Here is a 22,184-nt window from a genome sequence, read left to right on the forward strand (position 1 = left end):
GGGCTTGAGACCCATATGAACAACAATACCAACCAACCAGAGCTTCCAGGAACTAAGCCACTAACCAAAGACTATACACGGACTCACCCTGGGCTCCAACCTCATAGGTAGCAATGAATAGTCTAATAAGAGCACCAGTGGAAGGGGGAACCCCTGGTCCTGCCAAGACTGAACCCCCAGTTAACCTGATTGTTGGGGGGAGGGTATTAATGGGCGGAGGATGGGGAGGGGAACACCCATAGAGAAGGGGAGGGAGAGGGGTTAGGGGGATGTTGACCCGGAAACCGGGAAAGGGAATAACAATCAAAAATGTAAGTAAGAAATATCCAAGTTAATAAAGATGAAAAGAAAAAGACTTAAACTTCAGCAAAAAGAAAAGAAAAGAAAAGAAAAGAAAAGAAAAAAAGGAAAGGAAAGGAAAGGAAAGGAAAGGAAAGGAAAGGAAAGGAAAGTTGAGGGAAGGACTAAAGGTATTCAAGGGGATGGCAACAACATAAGAAGACCAACAGTACCAACTAACCCAGACCCCTCACATCTCCCAGAGACTAAGCCATCAATCAAAGAGCATACATTTTCTGACGCAAGGCTGCAGGGACATAGGTAACAGAGGATTTGTCTAACCTCAGTGGGAGAGGAATGGCCTAATCATATACAGACTTGATGGCCTGGGGGAAGGGGAATGGAGTGAGCACACACTCAGGGGTAAAGGGATGGTGAGATGGGTGAAGAACTCTTGGATTGGGGACCAGAAAAGGGTACAACTATTGGAATGTAAATAAAGAAAACAATTCTTTTAAAAAAAGGGAGAACAGGAGAGATAGCTAATCATAACAAAGAATGTATAACAAAACCATTGAAAACCTAAAATATGCAATTTAACTTGAAATAATATTCTTTTAAAGATATGAGGATAGAAACACTATATGGCTGGATAATTTGAGTGTTTATAGAAGCCGAGATTTACTAAACAAAAATTCTAGTAACAGGTATAGGACACCTTCTTATGACTTCTTGATCAAAGAGACCCCCAATAGTCACCAACCAAAAATAAAAATATAGGTTCCTGGCACTCCTTTTGGTTACAGGCCAAAAATGGTGTGTAGTAACCTACTGCAGCAGTGAGCTCATACCACATCAGATGCAATTACAATTGAGCTGTAAGCACCTTTGCTGGCCAAATTTCAGAGTATAAGATGCAGGTTGCTGCAGAGAAAGGGCATCATTGATTATATTAGTCTGGGCTCTCCAGAGCGACTTGCTGGATGTGGTCAAGCTAATCCAACAATGGCTGGCTATAAAGAGAAAGTCCAAGTATCCTATTGTGGTTCAGTGAACAATGCTGGACATCTCAGCTGGTCTTTAGTATATGATGGAACCCAGTAGAAGTAGGCTACAATTCCTCTGGAAAAAATTGACTTGCTAAAGAGGAGAGGGTAAGCAAGCAAAAAACATAAGCTTCCCTCTTCCATGTTCTATGTAGGATTTCAGCAGAATACATAGACCAGATCTGAATCAAAGTCATGGATTAAGACCTGTCTTTTCTCAAATCTAAAGATTGGAATTAAAGGCTTCTCTTCCTACATCAAACATCTACATTAGAAGTGGATCATCCTACTTCAAATTATGCAAAACTTCCTCACAGGTGTACCCTCCATTTTGGGTATTAGTTGACTACAGATGTAGTCAAATTGACAACCAAGAATATATAACAGAAGCCCAACACTTGTCAACTTGAAACACAATCATAACTCATGGCCACTTAGTTTTTAAAGAAAAACAATAACCAGGTCACGATGACACATAAACATGATATAGCTGTCCCTCATACAACCACAAATGCACTATGAATTTAACATCAGAGGCAATGTCCCTTGAGAGACAATGGCTAGTGTCTCCAATATAAATATGATAACCACTGATATGCTCTTAATTGATGTTTCATTACACAATAGAGAAATTAAAGAAAAGACAGATATCTGTATAAACACATTCTTAACAAAAAACAAAAAAACAAAAATACTCATGTCAATTATAATTCTCATTTCCACAACTGGTCATGTGGCCTTAGCTTCTATTTATACTTATCTTTCTCTACTACCCATCCTGTCTTTGCTCTACCCTTGGCAAGCACCCCAGCAAGTCTTGATGCTTTTCCTGGAGCAATGACTAATACCTTCATGTCCTTTGTCGTCTTGCCTGGATTAGGCTTTTGCAGTTTCCCATTGATTTAATTGACATGACAGTGCCAGGAAACTCCCTAAAGGATATTCTGAATTCAAGTCATAATCCTCCATATCTCTATTGTGGAGAAACAAGCCAATTTTCCCATGGTAATGTGGATCAGTCACCCCTCCAAACTGTTACTCTTGTTTCAGCCTGCTATAGGAGTATGGTATTGACCTGGAGGCCTGAGTATGCTTCTTATTCTCAGAATGTGGACTTTGGTATTAAAAATGCAGTTGAATGTTTTAAGCAGGGCTTAAGGGGCAATATGGTTAGTGTTGCCGAGAACAATGTAAATTATAATGGCCTGACTCAAGAGGTTTCAGAGGAGAATATTAGTAAATGACAGATCATTCTTGTAATATTTGTAGGGGGAAAGTGGCTGCTTTCTTCGCTTGTCCAAAAAAATTGCCTGGGCTTTAGCCCTCAATTTATTTAAGAGTTCTGGGTAAATGGCATTGGCAGATGAGATTTCAAAACAGTCTAATACTAATTCTGTGATAGTGCTTAGTGATCTTATGCAGATCTATAATGAAAAGAAACATGCTGAGCAAGGAAAAATACAAAAGGTTTGATTTGAAGGAGAAGAGAACACCAGGAAGTATAATCAGGCTAATTTCTCTACTCAAAAAGATGAAAAGGTTTTAAAGACTGATATTAAATGTGATAAAGGGGTGATGACCACAGGGAACGACTCCACCAAGCTAAGCTTCCAACTTGTGAAAAGAAATTTAAAAAAACATAAGAAGTGAAGGAAAACATCCAAGAGAGAAATATGATACAGATGTAATTGAACAAGAGGCCATATTCCAGACCTTGCTAGCAGCAGAACTTGACAGTTAAGGCCACATATTTTTGTCTTTAGAGTCAAGGATACAGGAAATGGGTTATAAAATCTCCCTCTGTGACTAAGAGGGAGATTTGCCACTGGGGCCAGGCATATGACAGGAGTATCCCTGCATGCGGCCCATAGAAACTACTGTGTAAAACTATGAAGATAAATCCTGTATTTCATTGAAAACTCCAAGATGTTGGAGATTCCAGAGCTATGGGATGCCTGCCAAGGAAAGCTATCAACAAGGTATAGAACCAGTTCAAGATAGAAAAGTGTGATGCAGTCAACAAACCTGAAATGAGTTGCAGATCTGAGTTTGCCCAGATGCATTTGAATCTTGCTTTGGTCCAGTATTGCCTCACAATGCTCTCCTTCTTTCCATTTAGAATGGTAATGTATATTCTGTCCCAATATATGTCACAAGTATGTGACCTGTATTTTAATTTTAAGGTCTTATAACTAAGAGGTTGCCTTCAGTCTCAGAAGAGACTTTGAACTTTGAAATTTTAAGCAATGTTGAAACTGTGATGCACTATGGGGACTTTTGAAGTTGGATTAGTTGCACATTGCATTATAACATGGAAACACGCCTAACAGGGGCAGAGGTGGGATGTGGTGGTTTGCTCATGAAAGACCACCATACGTTCATTTGCTTGAATGCTTATTCACCAAGGAATGCCACTTTTGAAAGGATTGAGAGGTGTGAACTTAATGGGGTGTGTGTGGCAAGTTGGAAAAAGTGTGTTACTGAGGGTGGGCTTTGACATTTCAAAAGCTCAAGTCAGACCCAATGGCCTTCCCTTCTTCCTGCTGCCTGTGGATCCAGATATAAAACTCTCAGCTCCTTGTCTTGAACCATGTCTGACTACATTTCATCATGCTTCCCACCATGCTGACAATGGACTAAACTCCTGAAACTGTAAGAAAGCCCCATGAAATATTTTCCTTTAGAAGAGTTGTCATTGTTATGTCTTTTTACAGCAATAGAAGATTGACTGAAACAGTGATCATACATATTGTGAGGCCTGCAAATTTTAATACCAACTTGTTAAGCCATTTGTAAAATAGTGACACTTTTGTTATGAGGGTAAACAGTCTCTAATTGCATTTGTGGCCCACTCCACAGCAAAGAATCCTTGAATATTCCTGAATTCTAGTCAAAACCATGTAGCTGAGGAAGTAAGTTGTAATAGGTAATTTATAACTGTTTAGTTAAATTTACATAGTGTGAAACTGCCTTGTAAATAATTGTTTAAGGCTCTATTATATACCAGTGCTACTCTCAGCAACAATAGAAGAAGCCTGTCTTCACAGTAAGCACTGATTCAGTCATACTTGTTCCAGGTGCTGAGAATAAGTGACTGTTGTGTGTTGAGCTCTATACTAGACATTTATTTCTAACACCCTTCTCTGAGGTTCAGGAATCATTCCAGAAGAGGGGGATGGAAAGAATATTGCTGAAGGACATGGAGAAGTGCTGCAAAATATCATCTTCTAAGAATGCAATCATGGCAATCTTGAACTCATAGAAGCTTAAGTTACTTGTGCTGGATCTGCACAACACTAGCTATAGCAACAATGATCTATGGAAAGGGAAGGGTACCCTACTCTCGCTGTGGAGCTATTGAGTACTAAAATGTCTGAAAGATTAGACATCATCATTGTCTTCAATTTTGTACCAACTGACATTCCACTTTCAGGCTCAAGAAGTTTCAAACTATGATCAAACAGAAGACCTCAACTTCCCATAGAAAATCTTTACATGACAGGAAAAGTAAAGTCACCAATTTTATGTCTTTCCGGGTTAATAACATCTGTGTTAGTTACTTTTCTGTTGCTGTAAATAAGCACTATGTACAAAGCAACTCAAAAGAACGTTGTCTTCCTCTTACAGTTCTAGAGGTTTAGAGGCCATAATTGTAAGGACAGCATGAGAGGACATGTTAGGCCTGCTTAACAACCAGAGTGGGATGCTGAGAGCTCACACCCTCTAACTCAAGAATGAATCAGAGCTGGCAAACTGGGGCAGTATGAATCTTTAAACTCTGAAGGTACACACCCAATGGCATACTTTCTCCAACAAGGCAGCATCTCCTAATCCTCCTCCTAACAACAGCACCAACGAAGGAAAAACTGTTCAAATATCTGTGCCTATGAGGGACATTTTTATCATTCTAACTTTTACATAAGTCAAATATACTATTTCTTAGCAATTTGACCACTTATAAACCTTTGTGTTACCCACTACTCATTCCAAGAAATTCTTCTAATTAATACAGAAAGCAAAACTAACACGTGAGTATTATCATAAGTATTTAGAAAGCAGGTGGATACCATTTCTATTTAGCAATGTAACTGTATGTTCCTTGCTAAGGCCAATGTCCTCCCCCACCACAACTGAAAGCTATGAATTCCCTCCATGTTCTGTGTTTCAAATTCATTGTTTCATTCATGTTACTATCTTTCCAGTGAACGTATCTAGACAAAGAGGTCATTATCATAATCAAAGGGTTTGCAGCTGGGTACTATTAATGATTTTGCTTCCCCAAAATTAGCTATGGTTTTCACCCCTAAAGGCTAGCCTAGAGAAAGGACTCTAGGCTCAGGTCTAGCTTGGTACCTTTAACAATAATATGAGTGATGGACAAGCAGAAGCAGTGGCATTAGCCTGAGTTGTTTGGGCAATATCTGGATCCCTGACAAACAATTCCTAAGAAATTAATCTACACCCAATACTGGGATTTTTGCTTCATAATCTTTGGCTTCTGTGAGAAGAAATATCCAATAATGCTAGATGCCTCAATTCAAAACAAATTTTTAATTATAATTTTATTAGACAGAAAAGCCAAAAGATTTCCACAGGCCTTTTCATACTTGGTTAGTTCAATTATCTCCCCATCCTCTTCTCTATTCTTCACTCCTATTCTGGATTAAACTATTCTACCTACAATGCTCTTCCATTCCTTAAGTGTTCTAATATGTCCTCCTCAGCACCTATTGCCACTTCTCCTTCCCTCTCTCATAAGCCCATTCTAACTCCCTGGTCCCTATAAACATCCCATTTAAGTTTACAAATCTAACCATTCAAAGTTATCATCTACAAATGACAAAGAACACATTACCTTGGTCTTCCTGGTCTTATATTGCTTCATTCAGTATGCTGATTTCCAGATACATCCATTTTCCCAAAATTACCATAATTCCATTTTTCTTTACAGATGAATAAGAGTCCATTATGTAAATGTACCACATTTTAATTATCTATTTATCAGTTTATTGACATCTATGCTGACTTAATTTCCTAAATGTTTTGAAATAGGGTAAGTGCCTTTGCAATAAGATTTAGGGTCCTTTCAGCATATGCCTTTTTATTTACTTAAATAAAAAGGAAAGGAAAACTATTTCTTTTTTTTTATTATTATTTTTTTTATTAACTTGAGTATTACTTATATACATTTCGAGTGTTATTCCCTTTCCCGGTTTCCAGGCAAACATCCCCCTCCCTCCTCCCCTTCTTTATGGGTATTCCTCTCCCCATCCTTCCCCCGCTTGCCGCCCTCCCCCCAACAATCTAGTTCACTGGGGGTTCAGTCTTAGCAGGACCCAGGGCTTCCCCTTCCACTGGTGCTCTTACTAGGATATTCATTGCTACCTATGAGTTCAGAGTCCAGGGTCAGTCCATGTATAGTCTTTAGGTAGTGGCTTAGTCCCTGGAAGCTCTGGTTGCTTGGCATTGTTGTACATATGGGGTCTCAAGCCCTTTCAAGCTCTTCCAGTTCTTTCTCTGATTCCTTCAACAGGGTCCTATTCTCAGTTCAGTGGTTTGCTGCTGGCATACGCCTCTGTGTTTGCTGTATTCTGGCTGTGTCTCTCGGGAGAGATCTACATCCGGCTCCTATCGGCCTGCACTTCTTTGCTTCATCCATCTTGTCTAATTGGATGGCTGTATATGCATGGGCCACATGTGGGGCAGGCTATGAATGGGTGTTCCTTCTGTGTCTGTTTTAATTTTTGCCTCTCTATTCCCTGCCAAGGGTATTCTTGTTCCCCTTTTAAAGAAGGAGTGAAGCATTCACATTTTGATCATCTGTCTTGACTTTCATTTGTTCTAGGGATCTAGGGTAATTCAAGCATTTGGGCTAATAGCCACTTATCAATGAGTGCATACCGTGTGTGTTTTTCTGTGATTGGGTTACCTCACTCAGGATGATATTTTCCAGTTCCGACCATTTGCCTATGAATTTCATAAAGTCATTGTTTTTGATAGCTGTGTAATATTCCATTGTGTAGATGTACCACATTTTCTGTATCCATTCCTCTGTTGAAGGGCATCTGGGTTCTTTCCAGCTTCTGGCTATTATAAATAAGGCTGCGATGAACATAGTGGAGCACGTGTCTTTTTTATATGTTGGGGCATCTTTTGGGTATATGCCCAAGAGAGGTATAGCTGGATCCTCAGGTAGTTCAATGTCCAATTTTCTGAGGAACCTCCAGACTGATTTCCAGAATGGTTGTACCAGTCTGCAATCCCACCAACAATGGAGGAGTGTTCCTCTTTCTCCACATCCTCCCCAGCATCTGCTGTCACCTGAGTTTTTGATCTTTGCCATTCTCACTGGTGTGAGGTGAAATCTCAGGGTTGTTTTGATTTGCATTTCCCTGATGACTAAAGATGTTGAACATTTCTTTAGGTGTTTCTCAGCCATTCGGCATTCCTCAGCTGTGAATTCTTTGTTTAGCTCTGAACCCCATTTTTTAATAGGGTTATTTGTCTCCCTGCGGTCTAACTTTTTGAGTTCTTTGTATATTTTGGATATAAGGCCTCTATCTGTTGTAGGATTGGTAAAGATCTTTTCCCAATCTGTTGGTTGCCGCTTTTGTCCTAACCACAGTGTCCTTTGCCTTACAGAAGCTTTGTAGTTTTATGAGATCCCATTTGTCGATTCTTGATCTTAGAGCATAAGCCATTGGTGTTTTGTTCAGGAAATTTTTTCCAGTGCCCATGTGTTCCAGATGCTTCCCTAGTTTTTCTTCTATTAGTTTGAGTGTGTCTGGTTTGATGTGGAGGTCCTTGATCCACTTGGACTTAAGCTTTGTACAGGGTGATAAGCATGGATCGATCTGCATTCTTCTACATGTTGACCTCCAGTTGAACCAGCACCATTTGCTGAAAATGCTATCTTTTTTTCCATTTGATGGTTTTGGCTCCTTTGTCAAAAAAAAATCAAGTGACCATAGGTGTGTGGGTTCATTTCTGGGTCTTCAATTCTATTCCATTGGTCTATCTGTCTGTCTCTGTACCAATACCATGCAGTTTTTATCACTATTGCTCTGTAATACTGCTTGAGTTCAGGGATAGTGATTCCCCCTGAAGTCCTTTTATTGTTGAGGATAGTTTTAGCTATCCTGGGTTTTTTGTTATTCCAGATGAATTTGCAAATTGTTCTGTCTAACTCTTTGAAGAATTGGATTGGTATTTTGATGGGGATTGCATTGAATCTGTAGATTGCTTTTGGTAAATGGCCATTTTTACTATATTAATCCTGCCAATCCATGAGCATGGGAGATCTTTCCATCTTCTGAGGTCTTCTTCAATTTCTTTCTTCAGAGTCTTGAAGTTCTTGTTGTACAAATCTTTTACTTGCTTAGTTAAAGTCACACTGAGGTACTTTATATTATTTGGGTTTATTATGAAGGGTGCCGTTTCCCTAATTTCTTTCTCGGCTTGTTTCTCTTTTGTGTAGAGGAAGGCTACTGATTTATTTGAGTTAATTTTATACCCAGCCACTTTGCTGAAGTTGTCTATCAGCTTTAGTATTTCTCTGGTGGAACTTTTGGGATCACTTAAATATACTATCATATCATCTGCAAATAGTGATATTTTGGCTTCTTCTTTTCCAATCTGTATCCCCTTGACCTCCTTTTGTTGTCTGATTGCTCTGGCTAGAACTTCAAGAACTATATTGAATAAGTAGGGAGAGAGTGGGCAGCCCTGTCTAGTCCCTGATTTTAGTGGGATTGCTTCAAGTTTCTCTCCATTTAGTTTAATGTTAGCCACTGGTTTGCTGTATATGACTTTTACTATGTTTAGGTATGGGCCTTGAATTCCTACTCTTTCCAGGACTTTTATCATGAAGGGGTGTTGAATTTTGTCAAATGCTTTCTCAGCATCTAATAAGATGATAATGTGGTTTTGTTCTTTCAGTTTGTTTATATAATGGATCACGTTGCTGGTTTTCCGTATATTAAACCATCTCTGCATGCCTGGGATGAAGCCTACTTGATCATGGTGGATGATTGTTTTGATGTGCTCTTGGATTCGGTTTGCCAGAATTTTATTGAGTATTTTTGTGTCGATATTCATAAGGGAAATTGGTCTGAAGTTCTCTTTCTTTTTTGTTGGGTCTTTTTGTGGTTTAGGTATAAGAGTAATTGTGGCTTCATAGAAGGAATTGGTAGTGCTCCATCTGTTTCAATTTTGTGGAATAGTTTGGATAATATTGGTATGAGGTCTTCTATGAAGGTCTGATAGAATTCTGCACTAAACCATCTGGACCTGGGCTCTTTTTGGTTGGGAGACCTTTAATGACTGCTTCTATTTCCTTAGGAGTTATGGGGTTGTTTAACTGGTTTATCTGTTCCTGATTTAACTTCGGGTACCTGGTATCTGTCTAGAAATTGTCCATTTCCTGCAGATTTTCAAGTTTTGTTGAATATAGGCTTTTATAGTAAGATCTGATGATTTTTTTAATTTCCTCTGAATCTGTAGTTATGTCTCCCTTTTCATTTCTGATTTTGTTAATTTGGACACTCTCTCTGTGTCCTCTCGTTAGTCTGGCTAAGGGTTTATCTATCTTGTTGATTTTCTCAAAGAACCAACTTTTGGTTCTGTTGATTCTTTCTATGGTCCTTTTTGTTTCTACTTGGTTGATTTCAGCTCTGAGTTTGATTATTTCCTGCCTTCTACTCCTCGCTGGGTGTATTTGCTTTTTTTTGTTCTAGAGCTTTTAGGTGTGCTGTCAAGCTGGTGACATATGCTCTTTCCTGTTTCTTTCTGCAGGCACTCAGCGCTATGAGTTTTCCTCTTAGCACAGCTTTCATTGTGTCCCATAAGTTTGGGTATGTTGTATCTTCATTTTCATTAAATTCTAAAAAGTCTTTAATTTCTTTCTTTATTTCTTCCTTGACCAGGTTATCATTGAGTAGAGCACTGTTCAATTTCCACGTATATGTGGGCATTCTTCCCTTATTGTTATTGAAGACCAGCTTTAGGCCGTGGTGGTCCGATAGCACGCATGGGATTATTTCTATCTTTCTGTACCTGTTGAGGCCCGTTTTTTGACCAATTATATGGTCAGTTTTGGAGAAAGTACCATGAGGAGCTGAGAAGAAGGTATATCCTTTTGCTTTAGGATAGAATGTTCTGTAAATATCTGTTAAGTCCATTTGGCTCATGACTTCTCTTAGTCTGTCTACGTCTCTGTTTAATTTCTGTTTCCATGATCTGTCCATTGATGAGAGTGGGGTGTTGAAGTCTCCTACTATTATTGTGTGAGGTGCAATGTGTGTTTTGAGTTTTAGTAAGGTTTCTTTTACGTATGTAGGTGCCCTTGTATTTGGGGCATAGATATTTAGGATTGAGAGTTCATCTTGCTGGATTTTTCCTTTGATGAATATGAAGTGTCCTTCCTTATCTTTTTTGATGAATTTTAGTTGGAAATTGATTTTATTTGATATTAGAATGGCTACTCCATCTTGCTTCTTCTGACCATTTGCTTGGAAAGTTGTTTTCCAGCCTTTCACTCTGAGGTAGTGTCTGTCTTTGTCTCTGAGGTGTGTTTCCTGTAGGCAGCAGAATGCAGGGTCCTCGTTGCGTATCCTGTTTGTTAATCTATGTCTTTTATTGGGGAGTTGAGGCCATTGATGTTGAGATATTAAGGAATAGTGATTATTGCTTCCTGTTATATTCATATTTGGATGTGAGGTTATGTTTTGTGCTTTTCTTCTCTTTGTTTTGTTGCCAAGACGATTAGTTTCTTGCTTCTTCTAGGGTATAGCTTGCCTCCTTATGTTGGGCTTTACCATTTATTATCCTTTGTAGTGCTGGATTTGTAGAAAGATATTGTGTAAATTTGGTTTTGTCATGGAATATCTTGGTTTCTCCATCTATGTTAATTGAGAGTTTTGCAGGATACAGTAACCTGGGCTGGCATTTGTGTTCTCTTAGGGTCTGTATGACATCTGTCCAGGATCTTCTGGCTTTCATAGTTTCTGTAAAAAGTCTGGTGTAATTCTGATAAGTCTGCCTTTATATGTTACTTGACCTTTTTCCCTTACTGCTTTTAATATTCTTTCTTTATTTTGTGCGTTTGGTGTTTTGACTATTATGTGACGGGATGTGTTTCTTTTCTGGTCCAATCTATTTGGAGTTCTGTAGGCTTCTTGTATGTCCATGGGTATCTCTTTTTTTAGGTTAGGGAAGTTTTCTTCTATGATTTTGTTGAAGATATTTACTGGTCCTTTGAGCTGGGAGTCTTCACTCCCTTCTATACCTATTATCCTTTTGTTTGATCTTCTCATTGAGTCCTGGATTTCCTGTATGTTTTGGACCAGTAGTTTTTTCCGCTTTACATTATCTTTGACGGTTGAGTCAATGATTTCTATGGAATCTTCTGCTCCTGAGATTCTCTCTTCCATCTCTTGTATTCTGTTAGTGAAGCTAGTATCTACAGCTCCTTGTCTCTTCTTTTGGTTTTCTATATCCAGGGTTGTTTCCATGTGTTCTTTCTTGATTGCTTCTATTTCCATTTTTAATTCCTTCAACTGTTTGATTGTGTTTTCCTGGAATTCTTTCAGGGATTTTTGTGACTCCTCTCTATGGGCTTCTACTTGTTTATTAATGATTTCCTGGAATTCTTTCACGGATTTTTGTGACTCTTCTCTATGGGCTTCTACTTGTTTAATTATGATTTCCTGGAATTCTTTCAGGGATTTTTGCGATTCCTCTCTGTAGGCTTCTACTTGTTCTCTAAGGGAGTTCTTCACGTCTTTCTTGAAGTCCTCCAGCAGCATGATCAAATATGATTTTGAAACTAGATCTTGCTTTTCTTGTGTGTTTGGATATTCCCTGTGTGCTTTGGTGGGAGAATTGGGCTCCGATGATGCCAGGTAGTCTTGGTTTCTGTTTCTTGGGTTCCTGTGCTTGCCTCTCGCCATCAGATTATTTCTAGTGTTACTTTGTTCTGCTATTTCTGACAGTGGCTAGACTGTCCTATAAGCCTGTGTGTCAGGAGTGCTGTAGACCTGTTTTCCTGTTTTCTTTCAGCCAGTTATGGGGGCTGAGTGTTCTGCTTTTGGGCTTGTAGTTTTTCCTATCTACAGGTCTTCAGCTGTTCCTGTAGGCCTGTGTTTGGTGTTCACCAATCAGGTGTCTTGCAGCAGAAAAGTTGGTCTTACCTGTGGTCCCGAGGCTCAAGTTTACTCGTGGGGTGCTGCCTACGACTTCTCTGCGGTGGCAGCAACCGGAAAGATCTGCGCCGCTCTTTCCGGGAGCCTCCGTGCACCAGGGTTCCAGATGGCGTTTGGTGTTTTCCTCTGGCATCTCGGAAAACTATTTCTTTGTTGTTCTTATTATTGCTGTTTTTGAAGAATGTAATATGCTTAGATTTCCTGGTTTCACATTTACTACGCGGCCAAGACCTACAGCAAACTTCTGATCCTCCTGCCTCTACATCCTGAGTGCTGAGATAGCAGACATGTACAACTATACCCAGTCTATGCACAGCCGGGATCAAACCCAGGATTTCACTAATGCTAGGCGACTCTACCAACTGTAAGAAAACTTACTGATGTGTCTAAGTGATGTTAAGCCTACTCATGACACTCAAAGAATTTCATCTATCACCATTTATGTGTTTGAGGCCTCTTGTTACTCTGAGCAATGTAATGGCTAGTCTTTTCAATTTGACACAAATGCGAATTACATGGGAAGGGGTAAAGTCAACTGAATAATTGTATCTATCAGATTAGCCTGTGGGCAAGTCTGTGGGTCTTTTTGTTGATTAACGATTGATGATTAACGATTGATGATTAACGAGTGCCATCCCGAGTCAAGTTTTCCTGAGTTGCATAAGAATGAACACTGAGTAAGCCATGGAAGCAATTCAAGGAGCACATTCCTCCACAGTCTCTGCTTTATTTCCTCCCTCCAGGTTCCTGCCTTGATTTCTTGTTTTGGCCTTCCACAGTCTTCAGGACTGTAACCTGTAAGCTCTTTATCAAAGCAACAGAAATGAATACAAGACAGGTTAATTCTGAAAATAAATGGATGGGCTAACTTTTCTTAGACAAACTGACAATTACCTGACTTTCATTCATTTACTAAGTATTTTGTAGATGATTCAGAACTTTCTATAGGACTGACATTTTCAGAAATGTTACACAATTAGTGACACATATGCTGCCATTTGTCCTATGTTTTATATACCTGTTTAAATTTGCCTTATGCTTCAAAGATATACATAATAAGAGACTTTCACTAACTCTTGAGTATTTGTCTTCACCCCTGTACTAACTTAATCATAAGGTATTGCATATCTATCCTTTTTAGCTGCACCCTTTTCTGAAGAATGTGCAGTTTACTAATCCCGCTGGAGAACAAGTGAGTTTGGATGAGAAAATGAAATTGAATGCAGAGTATGATATTCTCAACTACTGGAACTTTCCAGAAGGTCTTCAACTTAAGGTGAAAGTTGGACAATTTTCCCCTTATGGTCCACTTGGTCAACAATTATCTTTATCTGAGGACACAATAGAATGGCCCACCGAAATTACAGAGGTGAGTTGGGTATCACGGTAACACTTTGTACTACATGTAATAATTTCTTGTTTGCACTACCCCTAACCAAAGAAGCTATCTGCAATAGACACACTCTCATAAAGAACAAAGTAGTTTCTTCCAGTGGAGGCTCACTTCAGGGCAGGCCCTAAACCCAGGAAACTCAGTGCTACTTACATAGATTTTTTTTAAAAATTAATTTTATACATATTTCATTGTTTGGGCACTTATTGTCGTATTGGTGTTTTGCTGGTGTGTGTATGTGTGTGTTTGTGTGTGTGTGTGTGTGTGTGTGTGTGTGTGTGTGTTGGGTATTTCTTTTCTGGTTTGTTTTCTTCTTTTTTGAACAGAAAGAAAAGTGATAGAGTTCAGTGAGTGATGAGTTGGTGGAGAATTTAATGTCTCACTTTCACCAATGAACAGGTCATCTAGTCAAAAACTACATATAGAAATACTAAAGCTAAAATATGTTATAAACCAAGTGAACCTAACAGATATCTGTAGAACATTCCAACCAAACAGAAAAGAATATATCTTCTTTTCAAGACTTCATGACACTTCAAAAAGACATTCTCAGTCTAATAGCAAGTCTCAATAAATGGTAAAAATGGAAATAAACTCTTATATCCTGCATCCTATCTACCTAAATATCAACAATAACAGAAATAAATAAAACCAGAGACCTTACACACTCACAGAAACTGAAAACTCTCCACTGAATGAAGCAATGAGTCAAAAAGAAAGAAATTAAGGAGCTTTTAGATTGCAATGCAAATGAATACACAACATACCCAAACTTAGAATGTTGGGTTTGAATTAAGCTCATGGTAAGACATAATGAATTTGTGGGCACAGGCATGGGAACAGCTAAGGCTGTCATTTCTCAAGAAGGAAGTGTGGAATTACAATAAATGTGAAAAGAAACACAGAAATGCCTTTGGCTGTCACAAATTCCTGGAAAATAGTTAGGTTTAATGATGTTCCCAAACCTCAAATGCTTTTCAAGAGGAAAAAAGCATTGTTGTGATTTATGTCACCTTGAATATGCTAGCCTATGAATAATCAGGCTTCCTTTAGTAAATGTAAATCTGTAACTTAATTATGAAGGGAAATGTAACAATAAAAAGACACTTCAAGCCAAAATTAACTGAAAGAGAAGGGTATAGTTATCAAAGGAAAAAAATCCACAAAAGTGATATGTCAATTCTTAACATCTATGTTTCAAACACAAGGACACCAACATTTGTAAAGTGGGAGAATTCAATGCCTAACTTTCACCAATGAACATGTCATCTTTAATTGTACAGTTTACACTCTTGTGTTCTCTAGCTTAGAATCCACTGTATTTCCCATTTCAATTGTTTAGCATGCACACAAGAAGGAATTCGGATCAACTTTCACGTTAAACTCTTTGGAGTATATCTGTACTCCAAAGAACAAAGTAGTATATCTGAGTCAATACATGACTTGTCTTCACTGGTCTTTGCTGGTCTATACTGGTTTTCACCGATCTTTACTGGTCTTTGCTGGTCTTCACTGGTCTTCACTGATATTTGTTGGTTTTTCCTGCTCTTCACGGGTTTTTATTTCATAGAGAGTAATGCGGCAAAGAACTTCACATGGTATTTGATTCTTGCCTTATCTGCTGATTTGGTGGAGCCTTTCAGTTTCTGCTGGATTGAGCTACTGCTACTGATTCACGTTTGTTGTTTATTATTGGACTGGGCTGTTGGTATCCTAACCTAAAAGAATGGAATCACCTCTGCAGTTGATTCTCTTCCATCTGCTCAACCATATGTCTTCTTGGCACATGTACTCTGGCAACTGTCACCTGATGCCTGCTTTGACTCTGTCTCTCTTGGCTCTTGCAGCCTACTGCTACAAAAGTCATGCCAATGCATCAGACAGCTCATCTCACCTTGCTAAACACCCATCAGGTGAAAATGAATGTCTATGCATTCCCAGCAGTAGAAAGCCAACAAAAAATACTTTGTGGCATCTTTGGAAGTTCATTGTCTCTTAATGTTGTGTCAGGACATTTTTTTAATGTTACCATATGGGGTTTTTTTTGTGTTTTTATGAGAATCCTGTCTGCCATCATGAATATGTATGAGTGTCAGTGTGTGTGTCTGTGGGGAGGGGGGGTCGTTTCATGTGCTTTATATTTGGCTTTTTTCTTCTGTTTGTGTTATTTTAAATTTTTGTTTCCTTTTATTTAATTTTGTATCATTATTCATCATTATTATTATTCCTTAGACACTTTTTGTTTACTAATGAAGACAGAAAGGGGATATTCAGATGGGAGAAGAAAGGGACAGGAATTAGTGAGAGCTGGACAAGGGGAAACCATAGTCAAAACACACTGAAAGAAAAAAAAATCCATAAGAAGTCCAAACGAATGGGAAAAAAACAGATTTTTTTTAAAAAAGAAATATAACAAGAAACATACCAGGCAAACAAAGCACACAGGAACGAAATCAAAGTCAGAAACCATAATACATGAACAAAAACCAATGAGACAAAATAAATGGTTAAACAAAGCAATAGAAGTCAAAAGTCTGGAACAATTCTATTGTCCATCTACAGCTTGACATTGAGGCTATCATTAAATGGTTAATATACAGAAGGAGACTTCATTATGTAAAACTAAGTTACAGATGTCAGTTGGAGATAGGATCTTGGTCCAGTTTTTGCTCTCAGCACTGAAACTCTGTTTGGCTTGAACCTATTCAGTCCCTGAACATGCTGACACAGTGCGATTTCTTATGTTCATCAGTTCTAATTTGTCTGGAGATACTGCTCTACTTCCTCTTGCACAAAGTTCCCCAGACCTTGAGGGAAGGGATGTGATGAAGATATCCTATTTAGAACTGAGTGTTCCAAATTTTCTCACCCTTTCACATAGTCTAATCATAGGTCTCTGTGGTCCAATCCACTGGAAGTTTCTCTGATGATGATTAAGTGAGGCACTAATCTCTTGTATGGCACAGTGTTATTAGGAGTCATTTTATTTGTATGTTCCTTTAGAAGAATACTTGATTTTCCCTAAGTCTCTATCATATCCAGTATAGGTCTTTGAAACACATGTCATTTTCTTTCTGTAACTTTTTTCAGTAATTAATTTACTTTGCATCCAGACCAAACTTCTCTCCCTACTCTCTTCCCAATGCCTGCCTCTTCCTATCTCCCTATTCCTTACTCCTCAGAGAAGGAGAAAACTCCCACACACATCAATCTGCCTGAGCCTATCAAGTTGTAGTAGGACTAAGCACATCTTTTAGTCTTAAGTCTACACAAAACAGCCGAGTTAGGGGAAAGGAATTAAAAAGCAGGCAACAGAGTCACAGACAGACTCTGATCCAGTTGTAGAAGACCCACATGAAGACAAAGCTGCACATCTGTTACATATGTATAGGTCTCCTAGGTCTGTTCCACTTATGCTTTTTAGTTGCTGGTGCCCTTGACCTCTCTGGCTCCTTCAATCCTTTCCAATCCTTTCTTTCTCTTTTCCACAAGATCCCCTGAGCTCTAGCTAATGCTAGACTAAGGGTCTCTGCTTCTGTTTCTATCAATCAGCTGCTGGGTGAATCCTCTCTGATGACAGTTATGTTAGGGTCCTGTCCATAAATATACCAGAATATCCTTAATATTGTCGTGGGTGGGCTCTCTCTCATGACATGGGACCCAAGTTGTAACAATCATTAGTTGGCCATTCCCTTATATTTTGCTCCAAGTTTATCTCTGCACATCATGTAGGCAGGACAAGTTGTGGGTTGGAGGTTTTCTGGCTGGGTTGGTGCCCCATTCCTCCATTGGAAGTCTTCATTGGCTACAGGGAGTAGCTATTTCATGTTCCATATCCATTACTGCTGAAAGCCTTGGCTAGGCTCATGCTCATAGATTGTTGGGGTTCCCTTTCTCCTAGGTTTTTGCTCCTTCCAGGGATGTCCCCACACTTCACTACAAATACCAGCACCCTGTCCTAGTCTTCTCTACCTATCTTCTCCCCACAGTTGATTCCTCCTGTTACCCTCCCCTCCCTGTCTCCTACCAAGTTCCCTCAATCCACCCAATCTCTATGGTATTTCCTGTTCTCAGTGAGATTCAACCACACCACTCCCCTTAGGTTTCCTTGTTGTTTAGCTTTTTTGTGTCTATGGATTCTAGCATAGCTATTTTGCATTTGATGGCTTATAAGTTAGTTCATACAATGGGAGCCTTTCTGCATCTGGAGTGCCTCATTAAGAATGGTCTTTTCTAGTTTCACCCATTTGTCTGCAAATTATGACATCCCTGTTTTTAATAGCAAAATTGTATTTCATTGTGTAAAGGTACTAGATTTTCTTTATTCATTCTTCAGTTGAGTGACATCTAAATTGCTTCTGGTTTCTGGCTGTTACAAATAAACCTTCTATGAACATAGTTGAGAAAGTGTCCTTGTTACCAAGGAGTATCTTTTGTGTATATTCCCTGTAATGGCATAGCTAAGTCTTCAGGTAGACGTTTACTCCAGTTTCTAAGAAGCTGCCAAATGGATTTCCAAAGTGGCTGTACAAGTTTGCACTTCCACCAGCAATGTAGTAGTATTCTCTTTGCTCTGCATCCTCACCAGCTTGAGCTGTCACTTGAGTTTTTAAAATCAGCCATTCTGACATCTGTATGATTGACTCTGAGTTGCTCTGATTTGCATTTTCCTGATGACTAAGGATGTTGAGCATTTCATAGTGCTTCTTGGGTTTTAGAGATTAGTCTGTTGAGAGTATTCTGATTGGTTTCCGTACCCCATTTTAAATTGGTTGATTTGGTTTGGTATTCATTCTCTTCAGGTTTTCATATATTTTTGAATATCAACCCTCTGTCAGATGTAGGACTCATAAAAGTTTTTCTCCCATTCTGTAGGCTGGCATCATTCTACTGACAACATCCTTTGCTGTAACAGAAGAATTCTTGATCTTAGTGCCTGGGCTATTGGTGTTCTGTTGAGGAAGCTGTCTCTCTTGCCAATATCTTCAAGACACACTTTTCTTCTCTTAGATTTAGTACAACTTGATTTATGTTGAGGTCCTTGACTCACTTGTGCTTGAATTCTGTGCAGGGTGATCAATATGAATCTCATTGGATTATTCTACATGCAGATATAGAATTAATCCAACATTTGTTGAAGATGCCTTCTTTTTTCCCTAGTACATCTTGGGCTTCTTTATCAAAAAATCAAGTGTCCATAGATGTATGGGTTTATTTCTAGGTCATCAATTCTACTACATTGGTCAAACTGTCTGTTTTTATGCGAATACCATGTTGTTTGTTTTACTGTTTCTCTTGAAACAGTACAGCTTTAATCTGTACGGCTTGAAATCATATGTGATATCTCCAGATCTTTTATTGTACAGGATTGTTTTATCTATCTTGGGTTTTTTGTTTTGCCATATGAAATTGAGAATTGGCATTTTAAGGTCTTTAAAGAATTGTGTTGTAATTTTATGCAAATTTCATTAATTTGTAGATTACTTTTTTGTTTGATGGTCATTTTTACTATGTTAATCCTACCAATGCATGAGCATGAGAGATCTTTCCATCTTCTGATATCCGGCTCAATTTCCTTCTTCTAGACGTGAAGTTCTTCTCATATACATCTTTCACTTGCTTGGTTATAAATACACCAAGATATTTTATATCATTTGTGGCTGTTGCAAAGGGTATTGTTTTCCTAATTTCTTTCTCAGCTCATTCATTGTTTGTATAAATGAGGGTATTGATTTTTTAGATATTTTTTGTGTTTAGACATTTAGCTAAAGGTGTTGTTTAGGTATAGTAGTTCCCTAGTAAAATATTTGTGGTCATTTATGTATACTATTATAGTACATGTGAATAGTAATACTTTGACTTCTTCCTTTCCAATTTGTATACTCTTGATATCTTTTAGTTGTCTTATTCTCTAGCTAAAACTTCAAGTGCTACATAAAGAGTGTACAGCCTTGTAATGTCCCCAATTTTAATGAATCACTTAAAGTCTCTCTCCATTTAATTTTATGTTGACTATTAGCTTACTACATATTGCCTTGTGTCTCTGAGCTCTCCAAGCCTTTTAACATGAAGGGGAGTTTGTAGGCATAAATATTTTGCAACCTACTTTTAATAGGGGTTCAACCTCTCTTCTAGCCCACCAGCTAGCAGAAGTAGAGGAAGAGAAAAGTTATTAGGATATATATGAAGTGAGCCTGTTGAGCAATAGTTCGTTGGGGTGAGCTTGATCTTCTTTCTCAGCATTTCAGTACCATAGCAAACACCAGGTAGGACTCGGCAGCTGCAGAACAGTACTCTAGGTAGGCAGACCCCAGGCACAAACCAGAAGTTCAATCCTGAAGAAAACATAAGACTCACCAACTGCTCATGGAAGTTGCAAGATGCTGTCTGAGTCTCGCAAGCACTTCATATATGAGATTATCTCAATAGTTGTATTACCACAAGTTGAGCTCAACAACGCTATGTGGACCAAACCAATACGCAACACAGTGCAGGGGGATATGTGGAGGGGATTAAGGGGGATATATACGGGGAATACCCGTATTGGGAGGGGAGGGAATGGGGGCTTATGGACTGGAAAACAGGAAGGTATTCTGGTATGTTGTGTAGGGCTGAATTTGTGCATGGATAGCATTTAAATTTAGTTTTGTCATATAATGTTTTCTCCATTACGATGATTGAATCTTTTGCTGTGTATAACAGTCTGAGCTGGCATGTATGGTCTTTTAGAGATTGCAAGACATCTGTCCAGGCTCATAAGGATTTTGGAGTCTCATTTGAAAACTTGGGTGTTATTCTTATAGGTGCCTTTGTATGTTACTTGGGCTTTTTCCTTGCCCCTGTTAATATTCTTTCTTCATTCTACAGATTTAGTGTTTTGATTATTATACGGTGCAAAGACATTTTTTGGTCCATCGTGTGTGTTTATAGAAATTTCCTTCTTTAGGTTGGGGAAATTTAATTCTACAATTTTGTTGAAAAAAATCTTGAACTTGCAGCTAGGAATTTTCTCTTTCTATCCCTATCATTCTTAGATTTAGTATTTTCATAGTTTCTCAAGCTTTCTGGAAGTTTTATATCAGGAACACTTTAGGGTTAATTTTTTAACTGATATATGGGTTTGTTCTATTGTATTTTCTAAGACTGAGATTCTCTTCTTTCATTTATTATATTCATTCTGTTGATAATGCCTGTTTCTGTAGCTCCTATTCTTTTACCTCAGTTTTCTATCTCCAGGATTCACTAAGTTTGTGTTTTCTTTATTGCTTCTATTTCTGTTTTCATGTTTGAACAGTTTTATTTATTTTCTTCACCTGTTTGATTGTGTTCTCCTGTATTTCTTTAAGTAATCTATTCATTCTTCTTTAAAGGATTCCATCATTTTCATAAGATTTAATGACTTTTTCTCTCTTTAGGAATTATGGGACTGTTTGGATCATTTATCTGATCTTAATTTAACTTTGGTACCTGGTATCTGCCTAGAAAAGTGTTCATTTCATCCAGATTTTCTAGTTTTGTTGAGTATAGATTTTTGTACTAGGATCTGGTGACTGTTAAAATTTCCTCCATTTCTGTTGTTATGTCTCCGTTTTCATTTCTGATTTTGTTAATTTGGATACTCTCTCTGTGCCTTCTGGTTAGTCTGGCTAAGGGTTTGTCTATCTTATTGATTTTCTCAAAGAACCAGTTCCTGATTTTGTTGATTATTTGTATAGTTCTTTTTGTTCCTACTTGGTTCACTTCAGCTCTGAGTTTCATTATTTCCTGCTGTCTACTCTTCTTGAGTGTATTTGCTTCCTTTTATTCTAGAGCTTTCATGTGTGCTGTCAAGCTACTAGTGTATGCTCTCTCCAGTTTCTTTTTGGAAGCACTGATAGCTATGATTTCCCCCTTAGTACTGCTTTCATTGTGCCCCATACGTTTTGGTATGCTGTGCCTTCATTTTCTTTAAATTCCAAAAAGTCTTTGATTTCTTTATTTCTTCTTGACCAAGTTATCATTGAGTAGAGCATTGTTCTGCTTCCATGTATCTGTGGGCTTTTTGTTGTTTTGTTGTTATTGAAGACTAGCCTTAGTTCATGGTGATCTGATAGGATGCATGTGATTATTTCAGCCTTCTTGTATCTGTTGAGGCCTGTTTTGTGAACAATTATATGGTCAATTTGGGAGAAGATACCATGAGGTGCTGAGAAGAAGGTATATTCTTTTGTTTTAGAATGAAATGTTCTATAGATGTCTGTTAAATCCATTCCATTCATAACTTCT

The 22,184-nt window shown here is 38.3% G+C and overlaps 1 pseudogene; it reads left to right on the forward strand.

Annotated features, from left to right (window-relative positions):
* LOC116885848 overlaps positions 1-22,184 on the forward strand; it is a 147,503-nt pseudogene that overhangs the window by 66,263 nt on the left and 59,056 nt on the right.

Source organism: Rattus rattus, chromosome 16 (genome assembly GCF_011064425.1).
Source record: "Rattus rattus isolate New Zealand chromosome 16, Rrattus_CSIRO_v1, whole genome shotgun sequence".
NCBI classification, from domain to species: Eukaryota; Metazoa; Chordata; class Mammalia; order Rodentia; family Muridae; genus Rattus; species Rattus rattus.